The sequence below is a fragment of the Camelus ferus genome, chromosome 3 (genome assembly GCF_009834535.1).
Source record: "Camelus ferus isolate YT-003-E chromosome 3, BCGSAC_Cfer_1.0, whole genome shotgun sequence".
In the NCBI taxonomy this organism is placed as follows: Eukaryota; Metazoa; Chordata; class Mammalia; order Artiodactyla; family Camelidae; genus Camelus; species Camelus ferus.
Genome location: NC_045698.1, coordinates 110297187 through 110317683, shown reverse-complemented (window position 1 = coordinate 110317683; position 20497 = coordinate 110297187). Strand labels below are relative to the sequence as shown.

At 40.1% G+C, this 20497-nt stretch overlaps 1 protein-coding gene and 1 long non-coding RNA gene across 2 annotated transcripts in view; one reads left to right on the top strand and one right to left on the bottom strand.

The window, feature by feature from the left end:
• The window catches only part of SGCD (sarcoglycan delta), an 841450-nt gene that overhangs the window by 626445 nt on the left and 194508 nt on the right, over positions 1-20497 (bottom strand). The window lies entirely within an intron of this gene.
• On the top strand, positions 953-19199 carry LOC116662792. Its single transcript, XR_004318842.1, has 3 exons — positions 953-1059; positions 1370-1374; positions 19188-19199. It is a non-coding gene; the product is annotated as an uncharacterized LOC116662792 (long non-coding RNA).

Here is a 20497-nt window from a genome sequence, read left to right as displayed (position 1 = left end):
TCTGAGTCAAGATTTATGCTTTTGACTTTTTCTTTATTGTCACCATGCTTATATTCATTCAGGGATATTCACTGTCTGCCTCTATTAGATGCAGTAAGTAACATTACCTCCTGATAAGGAGAAGGCACTGGTCTTGCTCCTCAAGGAACACAAATTCTGGATGGGAATTTGATGCATGAGGTCGAAGGCAGAAGAGAGGAGCGGTGAAGGGTGGACTCTGAGCATCTGTCTGGTTTCTTCCCCATCTCTGCCTTTCTCCAGCCGTGGGGCCTTGGATATTTCACCCCTTTAAAGCCTCACTTCCTTCATCCATAACATGGAAGTGACAGTAATGTTAATACCTGTCTATCTCCTTGTCGTGTTGCAAGGAATCATTTAGTCCATGCATGTCAAATACACAGAACAGGAACCAGCGCAGGACAGGCAACCGATAGAAGTTAACTTTCATTAATATAGTGCTTCAGAGTTTAAAAAATGCTTTTATATATATTATTCATTGCAACCCACACAATTCTCGGAGGCAGGTAGGAGAGATCAGAGCCTTCAGCATCTGCCTAATAATACTATTCCATTATCCCAGTAAACTCATCCCCCATTGTCCTAGAGGACTTCCAAAGCTTTTTCTCTCTTCTTAAGCTGTTGACCTCCCTCCTGACTTTATTGAGAAAAATGAAATAATGAGAAAATAAAAAAAAAAAACTTCCATGAGTTCCCAGCATCACATGTCCCTACCCCTCTGAACCTGTGCCAGCTCTTGCTTTCTGTGCTGTGATGGATGCTGTGTTCATGCTCCCACCTGTGGCTGGCAGAATATTGGCCAACTAAAGACATCCACATCCTGACCCTCAGAACCTATGAATATGTTATATTATACAATGAAGGGAAACAAAGGTAGCAGATGGAGTTAAGGCTGTTATTCAGCTGAATAGGGAGATGATTCTGGAGTATTTGGGTGGATCCAATGTAATCACATGGAACCTAAAAGTGGGAAAGAGAGTCGGAGAAGAGCCAGGTCAGAGTGATTCGATGGGAGGAGGACCTGACCCACTGTGGCTGCCTGTGAAGATGAAAGAAGATAGCCATAAGCGAAGGAATGAGGGTAGCCATTACAGCTGGAAAAGGCAAGGACATGGATTCTCCCTTAGAGCCTCCAGAAAGGAACGCAGCCCTGCTGACACCTTGATTTTGGCCCAGTGAATCACATTTCAGACATCTGACCTCCGGAACTGTAATCTTGCCTTCAGGCAGGGAGCCAGGCTCCACTGATAACAGTTCCATGCAGGCTGCTCTGGGAGAGAGTGTGACCTTGGAGGAGGCAGTTACCAAAGAGGGAATCAGCTGAGTTCCCAGTAGGGAACGAATGCATCAGGACCGGTGCGGGAATCTGAGCAGCACACCACAGCATCCACTACAGGGACTTTTATTTTCTCCTTCCTCCACCTGAAATGCTTTCCCGCCAGATACATGCAAGCCTCTCTTTTTCAACTCCTTCAGACCTTTACCAAATGTCACTTCTCAGTGACACCTTCCTTGACCAAACTAGTCAAAACTGCATGAGTTTTCTGCCCCCGGCATTCTCTGTCCCTTTCCTGATTTACTTTCCCCCATGGCACTTACCCAATACACTTTACTATTTCATTATTTTGTATTATAATCTGTCTCCCTACACTAGGTTGAAATCCCTGAGGGTGAGGACGCTGGTCTTTACTGTTCACTGCTTTACATCCAACACTCAGAACAGCACCAGATCTCTAAAGAGAGTCAATAAATATTTGCTGAATGACTGAACAGATGAGAAAGCAGAGGATTAGAGAAGCTGCACATGTACCCAAGGTCATACAATAAGTGTGAAAAACTAGCGAGATTCTGGATATAAATCCAAGTTTTTGGATTCAAAGCCTAGTGCTCCAAAATTTCCTTGAACAATCAAGGTATCCTCCCTGACCTGTCTTCATATGTTGTAACTAAGCATGAAGAAATGATCAAAATGGCACTGTTGATCCCCAGTTGAAGAATAAATTAGGTAGGAAGGGAGAGACAATATTAGAATATAGTCAGTAATGAGTGGGTCATATTTTGACTCAAAATACATCACTTAATCCATTTGAAAATATTGTCATAGAACATTTTTCATTCAACAAGAGCATGTGGCACCTATTACATGACAAGCACTGTACTGGGCTCTGGGGATAAAGCTGTTGAAACAACAGGTTCTTGTCTGTTACTTTCTGGGCTTCTGCTGGCTTTATTCTGTAACATAGACTTAGGCAATAAGATATATGTGTATCAAAATGGAAAAATGCTACTCATCTGAAATCAAACTTCCCCCTAAGACTGATATCTAATTTAAAAAGCACAGATTTCCTAACTCATGTTCTGGACTGTATCTGAAGTAATGAAGAGAGCTAGTATTTGAACAAAATATTAGTTAAAAGGAAGAAAAAAGTCACTGAATATCCTGAGAAAAGGTTAATTGAACAGAAGTGATTTGAATTATAAAGACTGGAAAGTGCTTTTGCTACTCAAGTTTAGTGTTATTCATGCATGGAGGCTTCCCCAGTAATAGAGAAGCAACTAACATACACATTTTCAAACACACTTTGAAAATTACCCTGTCAAGTCACTCACATTTTATCCCAAAATGTCCTTTAACCTTTGGCTCTTAGCAATGCCATGTTATTAACACTGTAGCTCCTCTCTACATCCAAATGGCCCAAGAAGCAGGGAAGGTAAGTCAACTGCGTTGAACTGCAGCCCCTTCCCCAAGAGATATATCTAAGTTCTATCCTGTGAATATAAACTTATTTGGGAAAAGGGTCTTTGCAAGATATAATAAAGAATCTTGAGATGAGTTCATCGGAGATTAAAAAGTTGGACCCTAAATTCAATGACAAAGGTCCTTATAACAAGAAGAGAAGACAGAGAAGGAGAAACAGTGACACAAAGAGACGGCCATGTGAAGACAGAGACAGAGACTGCAGTTACGCTATCACAAGCCAAGGAACACCTGGGGCTACCGGAAGCTGAAAGAGACGAGGAATGATTCTCCTCTAGAGCCTTTGGAGGGAGCATGGCCTTGCGAACACCTTGATTTTGGACTTCTGGCCTCCAGAACCATGGAAGAATACATTTCTTGGTGGTTTGAAACCAGCAAGTTTGAAGTAATTTGTTATGGCAGCCCTGGGGAACTCATACAGTCAGTATTCCCAAAATGATGAAAGTAAACCCCAGTGCCTTCATTATCTTCCACACAAGCTCAAAGTCTGAGCACTCGTCATCTGTCAGAGAAGAATCTCTATGCATCTGCAGTTTTGATTCCTTCTCCTCAGAGCTGATTATATCTAGCCTGATTTTTTTTTTAAGTCAGCGTTCCATTGGTCATAGATGTTCCTAACTTCAAAAATAATCTTGTTTCAAACAAGCCGGCTGCCAAGTCAATAAAATCGCCTCCTGCAAGCAAGTAATATCTGTGATAGAGTCGCAAGAAACAGCAAGAGGGAACTAAATCATGACACGAATACTTCAGCCCATGGCACACCCCCTCCCCCCCAGATGAACCAGAGGGAACGGAGCACTGAAGCTGTGGGAGGAGAGCCAACCCAAGCAGAGCAAGGATGCAATTTCAACAGGATACTGAAAAGAGCATTCTAAATTTTAAAAGTGGAAATGCAATTTTTTTCCATGTCTGCCTCCTCCAACTATTACCAGTAATACTTATTCCTTTTCCTTTGAATTACAAAGGTGCTCACCGCCAATACTCTGTATAGTACACTTGATTCCCTATAGATCTGCATTGCCAGTTAATTGTTACACAACTGTCTTTATAGCTAATCCAGTAAGCTGTTTGAGGATAGAGATGATCCTATATTTACTTCTATCTCCAGTTTCCTTTCAGAGCCAATAAAGAGGAGATCATTAAGAGATAACTACTAATAGATTTATATATATATATATATATATATATATATATATATATATATATATATATATATTCCTGTTCATAAGCTTCTGCTCTAATACTGTACCTATTTTGACTAGTAAACATCAAAGCAATGGTATGTCGGTGTATGAACACATCTACAAATAGGCAGCACACTCCTATAATGTGTCTACACAACTCCTCTCCTCCACCACATGCACGCGCGCGCACACACACACACGCTAACACACAGCAGAAATATTTGACCTTAGATCAATTCTGGAAAGAACTATCATCACATATAAGTGTGCTAACAATAAGTTACGTAACTATTTCTCACAAAGGAGAACCAGAAATATGACAGTGTGTCCAATACAGCCTACAATGGAGTGTTTGCACAAATAATATTAGAACTGAAAGTCAAATGTCCAAATGTGAAATATTGCATGTTGTGTTGTATATAATGTGCTGTAAGTCCACCCTGGTTCAAGAATACTTCAAATACTTTGGGGAAAATTCATAATAACAATATTAATTTGGCATTTATTCTGGTCCAGCCTCTATTCTAAAAACTTTGCATTCACTGAATTTGTGTATTTATTAAATCATCATATACTTATGAAGTGCATCATTTTGTGTCAACTTGAGTGGGCCCAGGAGTGTCTAGACATTTGGTCAAACTTTACTCTGGGTGTTGTGTGAGAGGGCTTCTGGGTGAGAGTAACATTTAAATCAGTGGCCTGAGTAAAGCAGACTGCCCTCCCTAATGTGGGTGGGTCATCCTATCACGTGAAGACGTGAACAGAAAAAGGCAGAGTGAACGGAAACTCCTCCTGCCTGCCTGATGGAGCTGGGACATTGGTCTTTTCCAATCTCTGGACTCAGATTAAAACATCGCTCTTCTTCGGTCTTAAGCCTGTTAGCTCTTGGACTACAAAATACACCATTGCCTTTCCTGGTTCTCAGGACTTCAGACTCAGAATGAACTCCCCACAGACTCTTCCACGTCTCCAGCTAGTCAGCTACAGATCGTGGTACCTCTCAGCTTTGATAATCATGAAGCCAATTCCTTATAATAAATCTCTTTCTGTACATTTCTATAGGGATTATCACATAGGGGTTACATGTACATGTATATATGTGTGTATGTGTATACACACACCCCTCCCATTGTTCTCTTTCTCTGGAGGGCCCTAACTAATACACCATGCACCCTGGGACTACCACTGTCAACAGAATAGACCGAGAATCCATGTTTTGGAAGTTTTACATTCAGTCATTTAATTTGAAGAGAAAACCATAAGGTACCTCTACCAGTAGCTTTGTCTCCCTATTTTACTAACAGGTCTTTAAGAATTGCTTTAATTCTAGACTTGGGTCACCAAGTGGACCCCAGGCGCTGCTCCACAGATCTAGCACATCTTAGCAGGGTTAATTTTATCTTTGTTTTGTATGGTTCATGTCTCATCAGCTTAGCTCCTGCATGCTCCTTGCCTGTGGATATGTGTGTGGGTGTTGTTCTACGTTGTGTTGTGTGAGGTGCGTGCACTTCTGCAATTAGTTCAGCTGAAAGCTGATTTATGAGGTGGGAAGCAAAAGTGCGCTTTGCCTTCAGGAGTCGAAGTTTAAGAAATAGTAAACTTCTGCAAAAACCTGTCTATAATTGCTGAGGAGACATACTTTAAAAAAAAAACTCTCTGAAATAACTCCCTGTTTTCTTTCACAAGTAGAAAAATGGTACGGGAGATCTTTTATCCGTATGGTGGAGAAGTATCAAAATTTAGGAGTCAGCTAACATAGTTTTAGGTCTTCCATTGACCAGATTTTTTAGCCTGTTAGCTTAACCTCACCTGCATGTCTGACCTATAAAATAAGGATGGTAAGAATGTCCACCTCCAAAGGGCAGCTCTCGCTACTGGATGAGGCAATGGACAAGAAGTTTGGAGCACAGTTCCTCGAATAGATTAAATGCTCACTAGGTATTAGGTAAAAAATAATTAACAGAGATATTTAGGTTAAACTTCAGCATCAATTTAGTATTTTAATGCATATGTGCAAAGTTCACATTAAGTCTGGCAAGAAAAACCTGAATGTGTTTGGGAAAATACAAGATGACCTGGCGGCCAGGTGTAAGACGAGGACCACAGGAGTCCAGGAAATTAGCATTTATTTACTAAGTGCCTCGTTCATACCAGGCACCTAACAGACAACACAGCTCCATCAGCTCACTGAACTCTCACAGCTACGACATGCAGCTGACATTTTTCTGAGTGGTTTCTGTGTGTCGGATCTGCGGTGGGTGCTGGGGAGACTGGTGGGCAAGATTAGGAGCTGCTGGTCTCACTGAGTTTGTAGTCACTAACCAGCTGGTGATGAGCCACTGTCTGTGATGCAGTATGAAGTCCCAGTCTACGGGCATGAATGAGGGCTTCGATAAAGGGAGGGGGTGCTAAGTGAGCTGTGCTTTGAGGAAACACTAGTTTCCCTAGAAAAGCAAGAAATGTAAAGGGAACTCCAAGCAGCAGGAACAGACTATGCGAAGTCACGGGAGCATTCAAGGACACAGCTTGTTCAGGAAAAATGAGAAACCTTGAGAACTGGGAGACTGGGGTCAGAGAAAAAGGAACAGAGAATTAGAAAACGCCTTTTTGCACACAGCTCTATGGGGGCTGGAAGCAAAGTTCATATTATCTTTCAGTGTTTTGAAAGGTCGAGCTGCGTTCTCCCCTCCCAAAGCCAAATGATAACATGATGCAGTTCAAAAGCTGGTCATATCAAATTGCCATCTAATCATTTAATTAAAGCCCCATGCTGGCACCAGCCATCCTCAGGGCCCATTTTTCATTTGGGCACATTTCATTACACTTTTCAAAGCAAATTTGCCTTTTCAAAGGCAAAAAATGCAAATGACTAGGTTTGAAAGGAAATGCATAACACTCTGCATAATGACAGAGATTTTCTTGGAAAGCAGTAATGCACAGACAGAGCTATCTTTAGGGGCAGAGGATGGCTTATCAGCCCTATAGGAACTCCACATGATATTTCATTACAGCACCAGGATGCAAACGGAAGTGGAACACCAAATACCAACAGAGCAAACAGCCACCCCCGTCTCCTTTTTCAGCATCACTGAAACCACATTTTGAAACAGGATGCATCCTTTGGACCGGCAAGACCAAGGCAGGCATTGATAAATGGAGGACATTTACTGTGTGGCCAAGAAAATGATGAAAAGCTAGGAGGAACTGACCTGTTCAAAGACAGAAATAGGAACACCTGAAGGCCAATTAACATAAAGCATTAATGGGCAAATTCAAGTACATTCAAAAAAATTCCCAGGAGTAAGAAAATATCCACTTTGAGGTGGTATAAGGCATGTTGGTGGTATTCACAGTAAGGGAATGAAAGTGACCTTAACAATACAAATCTGCACCTTCCTCCTCAGTTCATGGAAACTCTCAGGGGCACTGCTCCCAGATTACTGTTTTTTACCTGGAAAGATGTAGCTGCAGCACAAATTGTATGAGTCCGCAGACTGCAAAGTGAGAAGCGATTAGTCCAAAGGAGAGAGAGAGAGAGAGAGAAAAAATAAACACCTGTTAATTCATTCTTTCCCTTCAGGGAGAGAAGGAAAGTTTAACTGCAGGCTGCCAGATAAACCCTTTCATCCCATGAAAGAGCCACCAGCAGCTGGAGCGGCAGCATCCACTGTGAAGTTCAGAGTCTGGACAAAGTTCAAGGTCACAGACTCTTCTGCTTCACGACAGTAGGACATGTGGGTATTTTAAACAAGAGCTTCGGACCAGGGAAGTTCACTAGTACTTGAACCCTGGCTAGTTAGCTCAGCCAAGGCCTGGGTCTACAGTAACCTAAAGACCTCCTTTTATTCCTTGAACAGGAAGGATGCCCATCACTGCCCGGGCCACCTGGAGATACAGGGATGCAGTTCAAAGCACTGCCCCACCTTAGAGACATGGGGAAACACCAAAGTATAGTAGGACTTAAATAGCCTGCCTGGCATTTTTTTTTTTTTCATTTTAATTTCAATTACATTGAAACAAAAAATTTACGGAAAAGTATACACATCATAAATGTGTACCTTGATGAAACATCACATGAACACATCTGTGTAGCCAATAATGAGGCAAAAAACATAACATTACCAGCACCCAGAAATTACCCTCCTACCTTCTTTTAGGATAATTACCATCCCAACTTGTAACAACAGAAGGTAGTTTTGCAATGTTTGTGTTTTGTATAAATGGAATCACATAGTAGATTCTATGGGGTCTGGATTATTTGGGCCCATATTAAATAGGTGACATTCATTCATATCATTAGGTCTGGTTGTAGACTGTAGACCTAAACATCTGTCTCATTGCTGGAGAGATTTCCATCACATGCATACACCACGTTTTATTTATCTATTCCACTATCGATGGTTGCTTGCATTATTTCCTGCTTTGGGTTATCAAGAATAGTTCCTCTGTAAAGATCCTGTACATTTGTCTTGGCAAGTATGGGCGATTTTGATCTCACCACTTTGATGTGGGGAAAAAAAAATGGTGGTGTGGCCTTTTGATATGGCCAAATGACATGGGTCACATTTGTCAGGCTAAAATGTGAAATCCGTATCTTTGGAGAGATGGATGAAGGAGACATTCCTGATTCACATTCTGTCTTTGACCCTCCCAGCATCTTCAGCTCTGCCCCTGGGTCTTCGCCATCCCATGGAACTCCAGAGGCTGAGATTGTGGGGATAGGAACAGAAATGAACATTCTAAGAGCCTGGCGAGTTCATATGCAGTATTCATCACTCTCCTAACAGGGACAACAAAATATGCTTTTAAAACCAAATAAGGATTCCTCAAAGGAAAAAATGTTTAGGTGAGAAGGTTTCCTATTTCCAGCATAGGAATCAATAATTATAACAGACTCTATTTGAAGAATATCAAATAGCAACAGTTACTGAGAGAGAGAGGATATATACAACTCACTATCATTCAAGCTTCAGGTGGGAAAGGCTATGAGAGTAAAAAGGAAAGAAAAATTCCTCCTGCCAGGAGCAGGTGCAGGTAGATGGAAGTCTTCGAGGCTTTGGGACATGGAGATGGAGAAAATTTGGGAGAGCCTTCCTAGCAATGATTTTTCCATTGCTTCTTCTTAATCAGTTACACCCCAAATTTCTCATCTATGTCATTGCAGTGGTGCTGACCTAACACCTTGCTTTAGAGATAAGCACAAATTGACTTAATCCAACCAGGGCATTCCATCTTTTCAGCCATCAGTGATCAGTTCAGGAATGTGTTTAATCCGCTTCTGAACCAATCAGTATAATTCCTTCTTTTGGCCTCAGACCTTAGGTTGAGGACAGTAGGACACATGACCTAAGACAGTTAAATCATTGTGAGAATCAGTTTTTTTTTTGAGAAGGCTGGAACACAGACTCTGTTTACTTGTCCATTCTGGACTAGGTGATGGGAAACAAGAGGTCTGGAGAAAAAAGCTGGATATGGCAGGAGGGGCATGAATTACGTAGACCTCAAGAACTGGGTTAATTTATAGGCACAGAGTAGAGAGAGAGGTTCAGATAATATCATTTTTGTCCCAGATGAAACTGTAACTTCAATGAGACACATTTCTGGATGTTTCTTACAAGAGCTAATGGATTCTCTTTTTAAAATATCCAATTTGAATAGGGTTTCCTGTTTTTGCAACCAAAACTTTTTTTTTTTTTAATTTTATAGAAGTAGTCAGTTACAATGTGCCAACTTCTGGTGTACAGCATAATGTCTCAGTCATGCATATACACACACACACACACACACATATATACATACATACATACACATATACATATATTTGTTTTCACAACCAAAACTTTCCAAAATGAAGTAAGTGATGTCTGATCTGGACTTGAAAATACATGAGGCACTCAGAGGGTAGAGCTGACATTAAATTCTGCTCCTGGAGCAGGCATGGTGAGAATGAAAGATGTCAAGGAGCATCTGCACACAAGCACCTAGACTAGAAAGGGCCTCGCAGCACAGTGGGAGGCAGTATTACGCACAGCTTAAGACAGACCAGGGATCAGCATTTACACAGATCAGGGATCAGCAAACTTCTTCTGTAAAGAACCAGATAATAAATATTTTCAAGCCAGATGATTTCTGTCACACAGCTACTCAGCTCTGCTGTTGTAACATGAAATCAGCCACAGACAACACAGAGACAAATGAGCATGGCTGTGTTCCAACAAAGCTTCATTTATGGACACAGATATCTGAGTTTCATATAACTGCCACGTACCACAAAATACTGCTCTTGTTTTGATTTCTTCAATAATTTAAAAGTGGAAAAAGCATTCTTAGCTCACAGGCCATAACTGGTGAACCCCTGGGGCAGAGCCAACACAGACATTCACACCTATGTTCCTCCACCAGGTGCTAGCTACGTGACATTGGACAAATTACTACTTACTCTCTTAAAACCTCAGTTACTCCTTTGATAGAATAGGGATCATTATAATGCTCAACTCACAACTGTGTTCCAAGGATTAAATAATTTAATTCACACAGAAATGTTTAGCAAAGTGTCTGATACACAGCAGCCAATAAAGACTAGTCATCTTTCTTATGATTGATTAGAAAGGTCCTTGGATCCTAGGCTACATATCTTAATAATAGAAAGCCATCAATGTTTCCTGAGCAGAAAATTTATAGAGCTGTGCCTTTGGGACTTTACAAAGGCATCCGTCTCAAGGATAGATTAGACAAAGGAGTACCTTTTTTAAATTGACCTAATGTGTGTCATCAATCTGGCTTAAGAAACTCAGATGTTTATTAGCATCTTGCTTTTCATTTCAGTGCAGCATTCAGTGGTTTAAAAGACAAAGAAGAGTAATCAGGATTTTTGTTGTTGGTTTTGGGAAATCATGCTCCCGGTCCCATGTAACGCATTTCTTTAGAAACAAACTCTTTCAGAGACTCAGCTGAGCTAATAAAAATTTTAAAACCCATGGTCACTTCTGGTTTGAACTGCAATTGTCAGTTTTGATAATTTATTCATTGACTAATTAGTTCAGCCAAATCATATAGCTTAACGTCTCTTTCTACCAGCCCAGATGGTACCCCATCACACAGATGATGGGGAATAAGACCTCATACTGTATTTGTCAGACACCCCACTGGGTAACTGATAACCAAAAAATGGTTCAGTAAAGATTTGCATTTAAAGTCTCTCAAGGTCCTCTGATCTCTCCGCCACTCCCCTCTCCAACACCCACTAAAGAGTCTAACCCCATTTAAAATCATTAGCAAATCCCAGGTTTCATAAATATCACAGGGGAGCTAATGAGATGTCTTACAGAAGGTTTGCAGCTGATTGTATAAGAGGGCACCAAGCCAGTTTGATTTCTCTGGTCCATGCCACAGGGAAACCAATTAAGAGTTTGCTCTTGCTTGAATGATGCAAACAAAAAACATTATAATTTGGCTGAAAATAAATCTGTTAAGGCAAGAGACTGGGGTCCATATTAATAGCAATAAACATGAGCAATAGGAAGTGTGTATTTTTCTTGCCTCCTGCCTCTGACTTAGGCTGTCACTTAATTAGAAACGTGTATTTGTTGAGTATTTATTGTATGTTAGGCACTGCATTCAGAACTTTGCATGTATTATCTTATGAAATCATAACAATTATCCATTTTTGCAGTTTTACAGATGAGAAAAGTGAGGCTTAGAGAAGTCACGCTCTCACCCGAGTTCACCGGAGCTTGAAAGCCTGTGCTCTCAGCCCTCTCTAGTCCCTCCTCTTCGCCCCTCACTGAGTCACAGTAAACAAAGGACCGCCCTTTGCTCAGCACCAACATGCATGCACCTGCAGCAGGCAGTGCGCGAAGATCTGAATAGGGTCCTTCCTGCCTTTTCCCATCTCCATCTCTACTGTGCTGGTTCTTGAACTTAACTGTTATTGCATTAATTTTCCAAACTACATCTTTAGGATATTCCTCTCCCTCTGGAAGATTAATAACTTTACATCCAATTCACAGGTGAAGAAACTGAGCCTTGAAGAAGTAAAGTAACTTGTTCGAGGCCCAAAACTAGTAGATAAATGAGTCCTATCCAGATCTGGGTCCAAAGATCACAGTGTTTCTAAGACTCTAAGAATTTGAGGAAAGTCATTAAGTTTCCCCCTGTAGCCTGATTCTTATATAGAAAGCTCCATCTTCTCTTGAGACAACTCTATAAAAATAGACACAAATTATCAGGAATTTCCAAGATCCTTAAAAAACGTACACATATATCATTGAGATATATAACTTAGGCATTGATGCTAATATTTAGCTAATAATTTCAGCCTCAGTTTCTTCATCTGCTAAATGGGGCTAAGAATACCAATATCACTAGGTTGTTACAAGAATTAAACTTAAAAGACGACAAGTAAAGCATCAGCATTCTAGTAGCTATTAAAGGGAAGACATTTACCCACCTGCCTTTCTTTCCATATCTGTCCATCTGTCCTTCTACATGTCTACCTGCCCATCTCTCTGTCCATCATGTATGTTTGCTGATGGAATAAGAGTGATGGGCTGGAAAGCTGGGCTCCTGGCTCAAATCTATTACCAGCTCTGCTGCTCTAGCTATTTTCTCTGCCAGGTCTTGTGACCCCATCCCCCATGTGTAAAATGAGGGGCTTTATAGGCTCACCCGCAAAAGGCCCAATATTCTCATAATCCATACACGAGCATCACCACTAGCGTGCGCCACTACCCCATGTGGCAACTGCGCTCAGTTTCCCGCAGCAAGAGGCCAGAGGATGAATTTATATGTAGTTCTGTCTTAATGATCCAGCTGGTTTGGCTGGCCACACATTCTGGAGAAAGCTCTAACTAGTCTGGGGAGTGGCTGATGAATGTCACAAGATAACTTTATTGTGGTTATTTAAATAGTAACTCTCAAACTACTAGGACTCTATGTCTTTCTGGCATAAAGACCTGCTTTGATTAAGCTAGGAGTATCAATCTCTGAGTATTTAAACCTCTAGAAAGACTGAGAAATAAGAAATCAGGGAGGGCATATCTAGATGTGCATTAAAATATTTTTTAAGGTTTCAAGATACCATTAAAAAGAGCCTTCATATTTACCAACAACATAACCATTTGGCAAATATTTGATTAAACTCTCAGCTAGAAAAATAGAGTAGAAATAGCAGAGACTTGGAAGTTGTCTAGATCTGGTTTCAAATCCTAATGAGCCACATGACTTCAGGCCATTAATCTCACTGTACTGCCTTTAACTCCTCAAATAGAACATGAGTAAAAATAATATCTACCTTGCCAGATGATTAAGAGAATTAATGAAATAAAATATGTAAATCATCTAGCAATGCCTTATGACTCAAAAGCACCTGAAAATGAACACACCTCAAAGAGGAATTGGGATTTTTCTTCTAAAAACCTGCTGCTTACAATCCAGTGTTTCCTGCCTCAGTGGACACCATCAGTCACCCACCTGCACTTGCCAGAAATCTAAGCGTTGTCCCTGTCACCCTCCTACTGTTCGTAACCTCCCCTTCTCATCACTTTGTCTTGATGCCCTGCCCTTTGTATCTCTTAAATCTCTCATTACTCCCACAAATATTCATTTTTAGACAGTTCTGATTTCATTTTCAAAACAAGAACTTTATGAAACTTCTCTCTCTGTAACTTCTATCCATTAGTATATGTGACATTTATTTTGCTCTCAAAATCATAGAGAATAAAGCCAACGATACTCACAAAAACTCCTGATAGGTCTTTGTTAACTCAACTACCATCTATATGGTGAGATCTGTACTCAGCTTGCATGTTCCTACATCTTCAATAGCATGTTTAAGAGCAGGTAAAATGAAATCTACCCCAAAATCTGTCTGACTTCAAAAATATATGTTATACATCAGTTTACAAAGACAGAAGAAAAGGAGAGGCAAACATAACTGAAATTTAGGGACAAATTTAGTGCAATCACAGATTCGCCACACTCCCTTGTAATTTTTTGTCAGATTATCTGTATTTGCCATTAGATCACAAGTTTCTTGAGGGTAAGTTCACTTCTTCCTAGAGCAGTCTTTATCCCAGAACTTAGCACAGCAGACCTTCAATACACATTGGTTGAACAAATAAAACAATGATGACCACCACAATAGTCCTGACTCTAAGTTAAATAATAAAGACTTCACGTTCTGTTCTGGACTCTAACTTTTGATGCCATGTGGTAGGATGAGATAACTTGAGATAGAACAATGTCTCTAACAGATTAAGTTTTTTATGGTTGTAAGACAGTACACATAGTGTGATTCTATCTGAGTAAGAAAAAAACCACGTATGTGTATACAGATAAACACAATGCATATGCCTAGATACATTTGAAGGCATCCACAAACTCTTAACAGTTGTTTGTAGGAATGTAATTTGCCTAAGTGGGGCACATAGACACATTTACTTTTTATTTCACACAGAATTGTATAGTTTTTGGTTTCTCTAACTTTTGACTTGGTTTTACCTTAATTTACAGTAAGTATATGTTACTTTTGTGATTAAAGGATACAACTGACAGAGCCATTACACAGTTAGGGGAAAGGAACAGGCTGATCAAGGGTCTGGATTCCATGAGAAAAGAATAACCACCAAAAGAAATGGAGACATTCAGCTGACAGAATGCCAAGGCAGAACACAATAACCATCTTCAAGTACAGGGCGGTTGTCACACGGAAGGGAGCAGGTTGCCCCCTGCAGTGCAGAATGAGGACCAGTGCTTGGGTGGAAATCTCAAGGATGTAAATTTCAGCGTGAAGGGAGGAAAAGTTCTTTCCCTCTGACCTATTCAACAGGAAAACGCACTGCTTTGAAGTAGCTAGTGTTACACCCCTAGAGGAAGCGATTTCTGCCAACAAAGAGTCTGTGAGTAGATCTCAGAGGTCGGCAGCTCCCTAAGATTAGGGTCAAAATTATGCTTTGAACATTTCTCAGAGAAGTGGTTGGTAAACTTGCTTCAACTTCCTGTAGGATTCAGTGACCCCCAAATAAGGGAGGACCCGTAGGGGCTGAATAACTACTTTTCATTACTGACTTCAAGGGGATTCATACACTCTTGAAATTTTAATAATCTCATTTATACCAAAAATTAGGAAAAAAAATGCAGTCCTGGAGGTTTCAGTTTTCCCTCTATGCAAATTACTTACTTTTTAAAAGTAGGTATTACAGTTTATAGAGGGCAAAGACTATGTCTTACACAGCTATGTTTCTTCTCTATCAAGCACAGCTTCTCATACAAAGTAGGTGCTTAAAAAATGTTCACTACGTATATGGAGCAAAATATGAGCACTCTCCTATGGTAGATTTTTTCCCCTTTTTACCACTTGATACAGTAATCACATCAGTTAAGCTGAGTTCTGTGTAGGAACTGGTGGTGGCACAATAATAATGATGATGATGATAATTAAAATGTTATTAAGCACTTACTGAGTGTCAAGCACTTTGTTAAGCATTTTACTTGTAATAGCATGAGTCAGTATTACAGCAACTATTTAAAGAAAATGAGGCTTACATGAATTAAATAACTTAGCTAATAAGTGATTCAAATCAAGGTAGGTCAACCACAGCATGGGAGCTCTTAACTTCTATAGAAAATTCTACTGAGTGATCTTAACTCTGTCACAGCTGTGTGAAGAATTTAGGCAAGGTGCTTCTCTGTCCTTTATTTTTCAAATCTGTTATTTGGGAAACAGTATACTAAGAAAAATCTGGAAGGTACCAAACAAAGCATGATGATAAAGAGCATGATAATATAAGCATAATGAATTTGCTTATGCATTGTGAGCAAATTTTACTCTACACTCTTGAACATAATCATAATACTTGGTTTAAAATCCTTGTCTGTAAACAAGAAGTTTCTACTGTATGGCACAGGGAACTAAATTCAATATCTCATAGTACCTCTAATGAAAAAGAATATGAAAAGGGATATATGTATGTATGTATGTATATATATATATATATACGAACCATTATGCTGTACCCCAGAAATTGACACAACATTGTAAACTGACTAGACTTCAATTTAAAAAAAATGAAAAAAATAAATTAAAAAAATTAAAAAATAAAATCCCTGTCTGCTAATTCTAACATCTGAGTCATCTTGGGGTTCTCTCCATTTATTGCATTGAGTATGCTCACATTTTCTTATTTATTTATATGTCTATACCTAATAGTAATTTTGGATAGTATCCTGGATATTTTATATGATTGATTGCATCTGGGTTCTGTAATGTTCCTCTGAATAGGTGTGTTTACTGTTGTTGTCATTTGCTTATTTTAGCAGACGTTTAATCTGACTTAACTCAAAGTCCAAATTCTGCCTCCACTGCAGTGGGCATCAGCTGAAATCTCAGTTAATTCTTTGAGCTTTCACACGTGTAGAGCTTCAGAGGTCATTTAGAGATTCACGCAGAGTTTATATGAAAAATTAGGGGCTCCGCTTTTTGCTGCTCTCCTTTCTAAAATGTTCTCCTTCACTTTTCGGCTTCTCGAGTAGCCCCAAATTCTTTCTTTCAATTCTACATGCCAGCTTGATGGCAGGTTTTAGCTCATGCAGAAGTGAAAAAGCCGTAAATAAACAGAAAACTCACCCAGTGCCATTCTCCTTTCAGGTATCAATTTCCCTCCAATTTCTGTCTGCTTTAGGTCAGCCTCCATTATTTTCACTATATATCTCTATCTATACCTATATAGATATACACACACAAATCCATAATTTATAAGGATCTGTGGGAGAATGGTCCAATGGGAGCTATTCCACCAACAGCATGAACTTTGAATTCAGGCAGACTTGAATCCCTGCCCCAACTCTCCCTTAGACCACACCATTCTAGCCATTGTGCTAATAATGGGTTACAAGTGAGGTCTCAGCCCTTAGGTCTTTTACCTCCACCACAGTTTACTCCAGTGTACAATATTTTTATTTTCTAAGTGTGCTGGAACACAAAAAAGATTGATAAGCACTGTCTTAAACAAAGCTACTTCACCTCTTAGAGTCTGACTTTTTCCACCTTTTTCAAAAGGGCTAATGATGATGTCTGTCTCAGAGTTACGGCAAGGATTAATAAGGTAATATAGCTAACGGTAAGTAATATGTGAGACACTGAACATACAAGCGTTCAGGAAAACCTTAATATTATACCAATACTGTTGACCTAAAAATTATTAACAATGATTAAGGCCAATAGAACCATAATTTTTACTGACTTAAATAATATCAATGATTATTAATGGTAATATAACTGTGAGACATATCCCCCCAACAAACGAAATGGGCATATTCATAGTTTTCCCTCCCTCTACCTTGTAAGGAAAATGTGCTTGCATGCTGGGTTCCTGTACTTGGCTCCTCATGAACATATCAAGACAGCAGCAATAAGAATTCAAGTAATACTAGTTAATTTTTTAGTGCTTGCTGTATCAGGTGCTGTTCTAAGCAGTTTGTGCATATAAATTTATTTAATCTTCACATCAATCCAAGAATGCAGATATTAGTATCTTTATCAGAAAGCAACTGAGACTCAGCTTGGGAAAATCACCTACCCAAGATGAGACACCTAAGAAGGGCTGGAGCCAAGGTCTGAGTCCAGGTAATCTGTTACCAAGGCCTGATTTCTCAATGACTATAATTCGTAAGGTCAAGAAACAGAACTAGGTAGGGGAAGTATTGTGCTGTACACCAGAAATTGACACAACGTTGTAAATGGACTATACTTCAATAAAAATATATTTTAAAAAAAAGAATTGGAACTGGGGAAGTAAAAAGGTTAAATGGATTTACAGCAAAAAAAGGCAGGGGCTACTTGGACAGAAAAACGGATCTGTGAAAGAAGAGGAGAGAGAATGTAAAGTCTGGTCCAGAAAGGGATGAATTTTGGAGAAAGACCTTGGGGGACTATGGAGCACTTCAGATGAAACATTTGGGGATGAGTAAACTTGGGGAAGATGGACAGAAACACGTATCTCTTTATAGAGAAATTGTTACTCAGCATGCTTCATATTTGGGACTCAAAAAAGGGAAAATAAATAAATTACAGGTGAGCAAACAAACATGTGTCTGTTAAGGAGGCATCAGGCAACTTTCAAGACCTGAGATCAAGATGTAAATTGCATTTAAACTCTTTGTGGTTTGGGGACACGAATTATTTTTGTCTTGGCTAAGTGTGACACCATACTGACATTATTTTGTTCTCAAACAGTGCAGCTTCAGCTGAGTGATAACGGTGATGCTGGCTGTAAGACGGATGACGGGGGTCATGAAGTCTAGTGATGAAGAGGAGAAAACAATCGGATTTGATGTTTAAATCCCAACTTTGACTCTTACTAGCTGGGTCCTTAGAAAAACTATTTAAACGCTCAGTGTGACAACTGCTTCATCTGTGAAATGGGAATAATAATGTTTGCTTCGTATGTATACACATATCAGTAACACTAAATGAAATCGTACATGAACGTGTAAAGTGATGGGCATAGTGCCTGGCGCTGTGGGGCAGCAGGGTGGGGGGTGTCAAAAACTGTTAGTTCAGTTTCTTTTCCCATTCCCTTCTTTCTCAAACGCTCCAGTCAAAACATTTCCCTGCGGGGAACAGCTACTGGCTTATGAGAAAAACTGCCACAGTCTCAGCACATTGGTTAGTGGCCCAATTAAGTAGATGCCTATTCAGTTCATGTATATTTCAACCGACCATACATGATACCCAGGGCCAAGAGGAGAAGAAAAAGGCAAAATGATTAATGAAACTGCAGGAACAGCCAGCCTGACGCCTTCTTAACAGACACACATTTGTTTACTCATCTGTAATTTGTTTATTTTCCCTTTTTTGAGTCCCAAACTCAGAAGGGGCTGTCAGATGAGAAATTCCATCTGACGCAACTCCCTAAACACACTTATCCTGGGGCAGATCCCAGTTTATTTCAGGCTGACAGCTGGCACCTGTGGCCCACAGTGAACTCCTCTGTGACACTGATAGAAAGAGACAGGTGGTGGCGACTGCCACCAACTGCCACATTTGATTGATAAAGTGATCTAAGTATCGCAGGCACCCAGAATGTCATTAGCAATCACCACTTCCCCTGCAGAAAGCATCGTACAGGCCAAGAAGGCAACCGAGAACGTAGCCCTTGAGTGTCTGTAGATGGAGATGTGTGCATCTGTGCATGAGAGAAGCCAGTTCCTATCACTGTGGTCCAAAGAAAGAGCACACGACCTGAGTACAGGAAAGCTGGGTTCAAATCCTGACTTGGCTACTAATATGGTACTGGACCAAGGATGAGTTATAAACTTATGAATCTCAGCTAGCATCCTTCTCATCTCCTCACTATATCCCCAGCAATTAAAAGCCACTTCCTCAGGGAATCCTTCCTGGATCATCCCCACTCCCAGAAAAATTTCACTCCCCTTATAATCAAGTCAAACACCACCTTGCACAGTGTTCCTATCACATTTGTAATTAGATACGTGTTGATTGCTTATCGACTTAATGTCCATCATCAACGCTAAACTGTAAGCTCCATGAAGGGAGAGACTGCATCTCTGTCATCAAAGCTGATCCCTAGTGCCCTGCACATCCATCTTCCCCAGGTCTGCTCACGCCAGCACAGCAGCCACAACAGTTACCTCATTCCGAGCACTCCAGACTCCCCAGAGTCCTTCCTCTCAAACTCATCCCTTTCTGGTCTTTTCCTTTTTTTCTCCTCTTCTTTTAGAGATCCAAGCTTCTCTCCTTCAAGTATCCATCTGCCTCTTTTAGTGTAAATCAGTTTAACTTTTTGGCTTCCCTGGTTCTGCTTCTTTGTTTTCCAAATTACAGCCATACCCCAGAGATATTGTGGGTTCAGTTAGAGACCACTGCAATAAAGAAAGTCACACAATATTTTTGGTTTCCTGGTGCAAATAAAAATTATGTTTATACTATACAGTAGTCTATTAAGGGTGCAATTATGTCTAAAAGAAGCAATGTACTTGCCATAATTAAAAAAATACTTTATTGCTGAAAAATTCTAACCATCACCTGAGCCTTAAGCAAGGCACAGTAGTGACATCAAAGATCCCTAATCACAGATCACCGTAACAAACGTAATAATAATAATGAAAAAGCTTGAAATATTGTGATAATTGCCAAAATGTAATGACACAGAGACACTAAGTGAGAAAATGCTGTTGGAAAAATGGTGTTGACAGACTTGCTAGGCGCAGTGTTGCCACAAACTTTCCATTTGTAAAAAATGTAGTGCCTGCAAAGTGCAAAAAGCACAGCACACTAAAACAAGATATGCCTGAGAGCTCTTGAGAAAACAGACTTGGTAAGACATTATCTGGATGCAAACCTTGGCTCCAGCACTTGCGAGAGCTATGCACTTGCTGGCTTCGGGCAAGGTGTTGGACCTACTGATCCTCTCTCCATCCTTGTACAAAGCTAGTGTGTACTTGTAGTTCCCTGGCTGGGACGGTCTTCACCTGCTCCTTTTCTGGCTGCCTTCTTTTGAGGGCTCAAATCAAACAC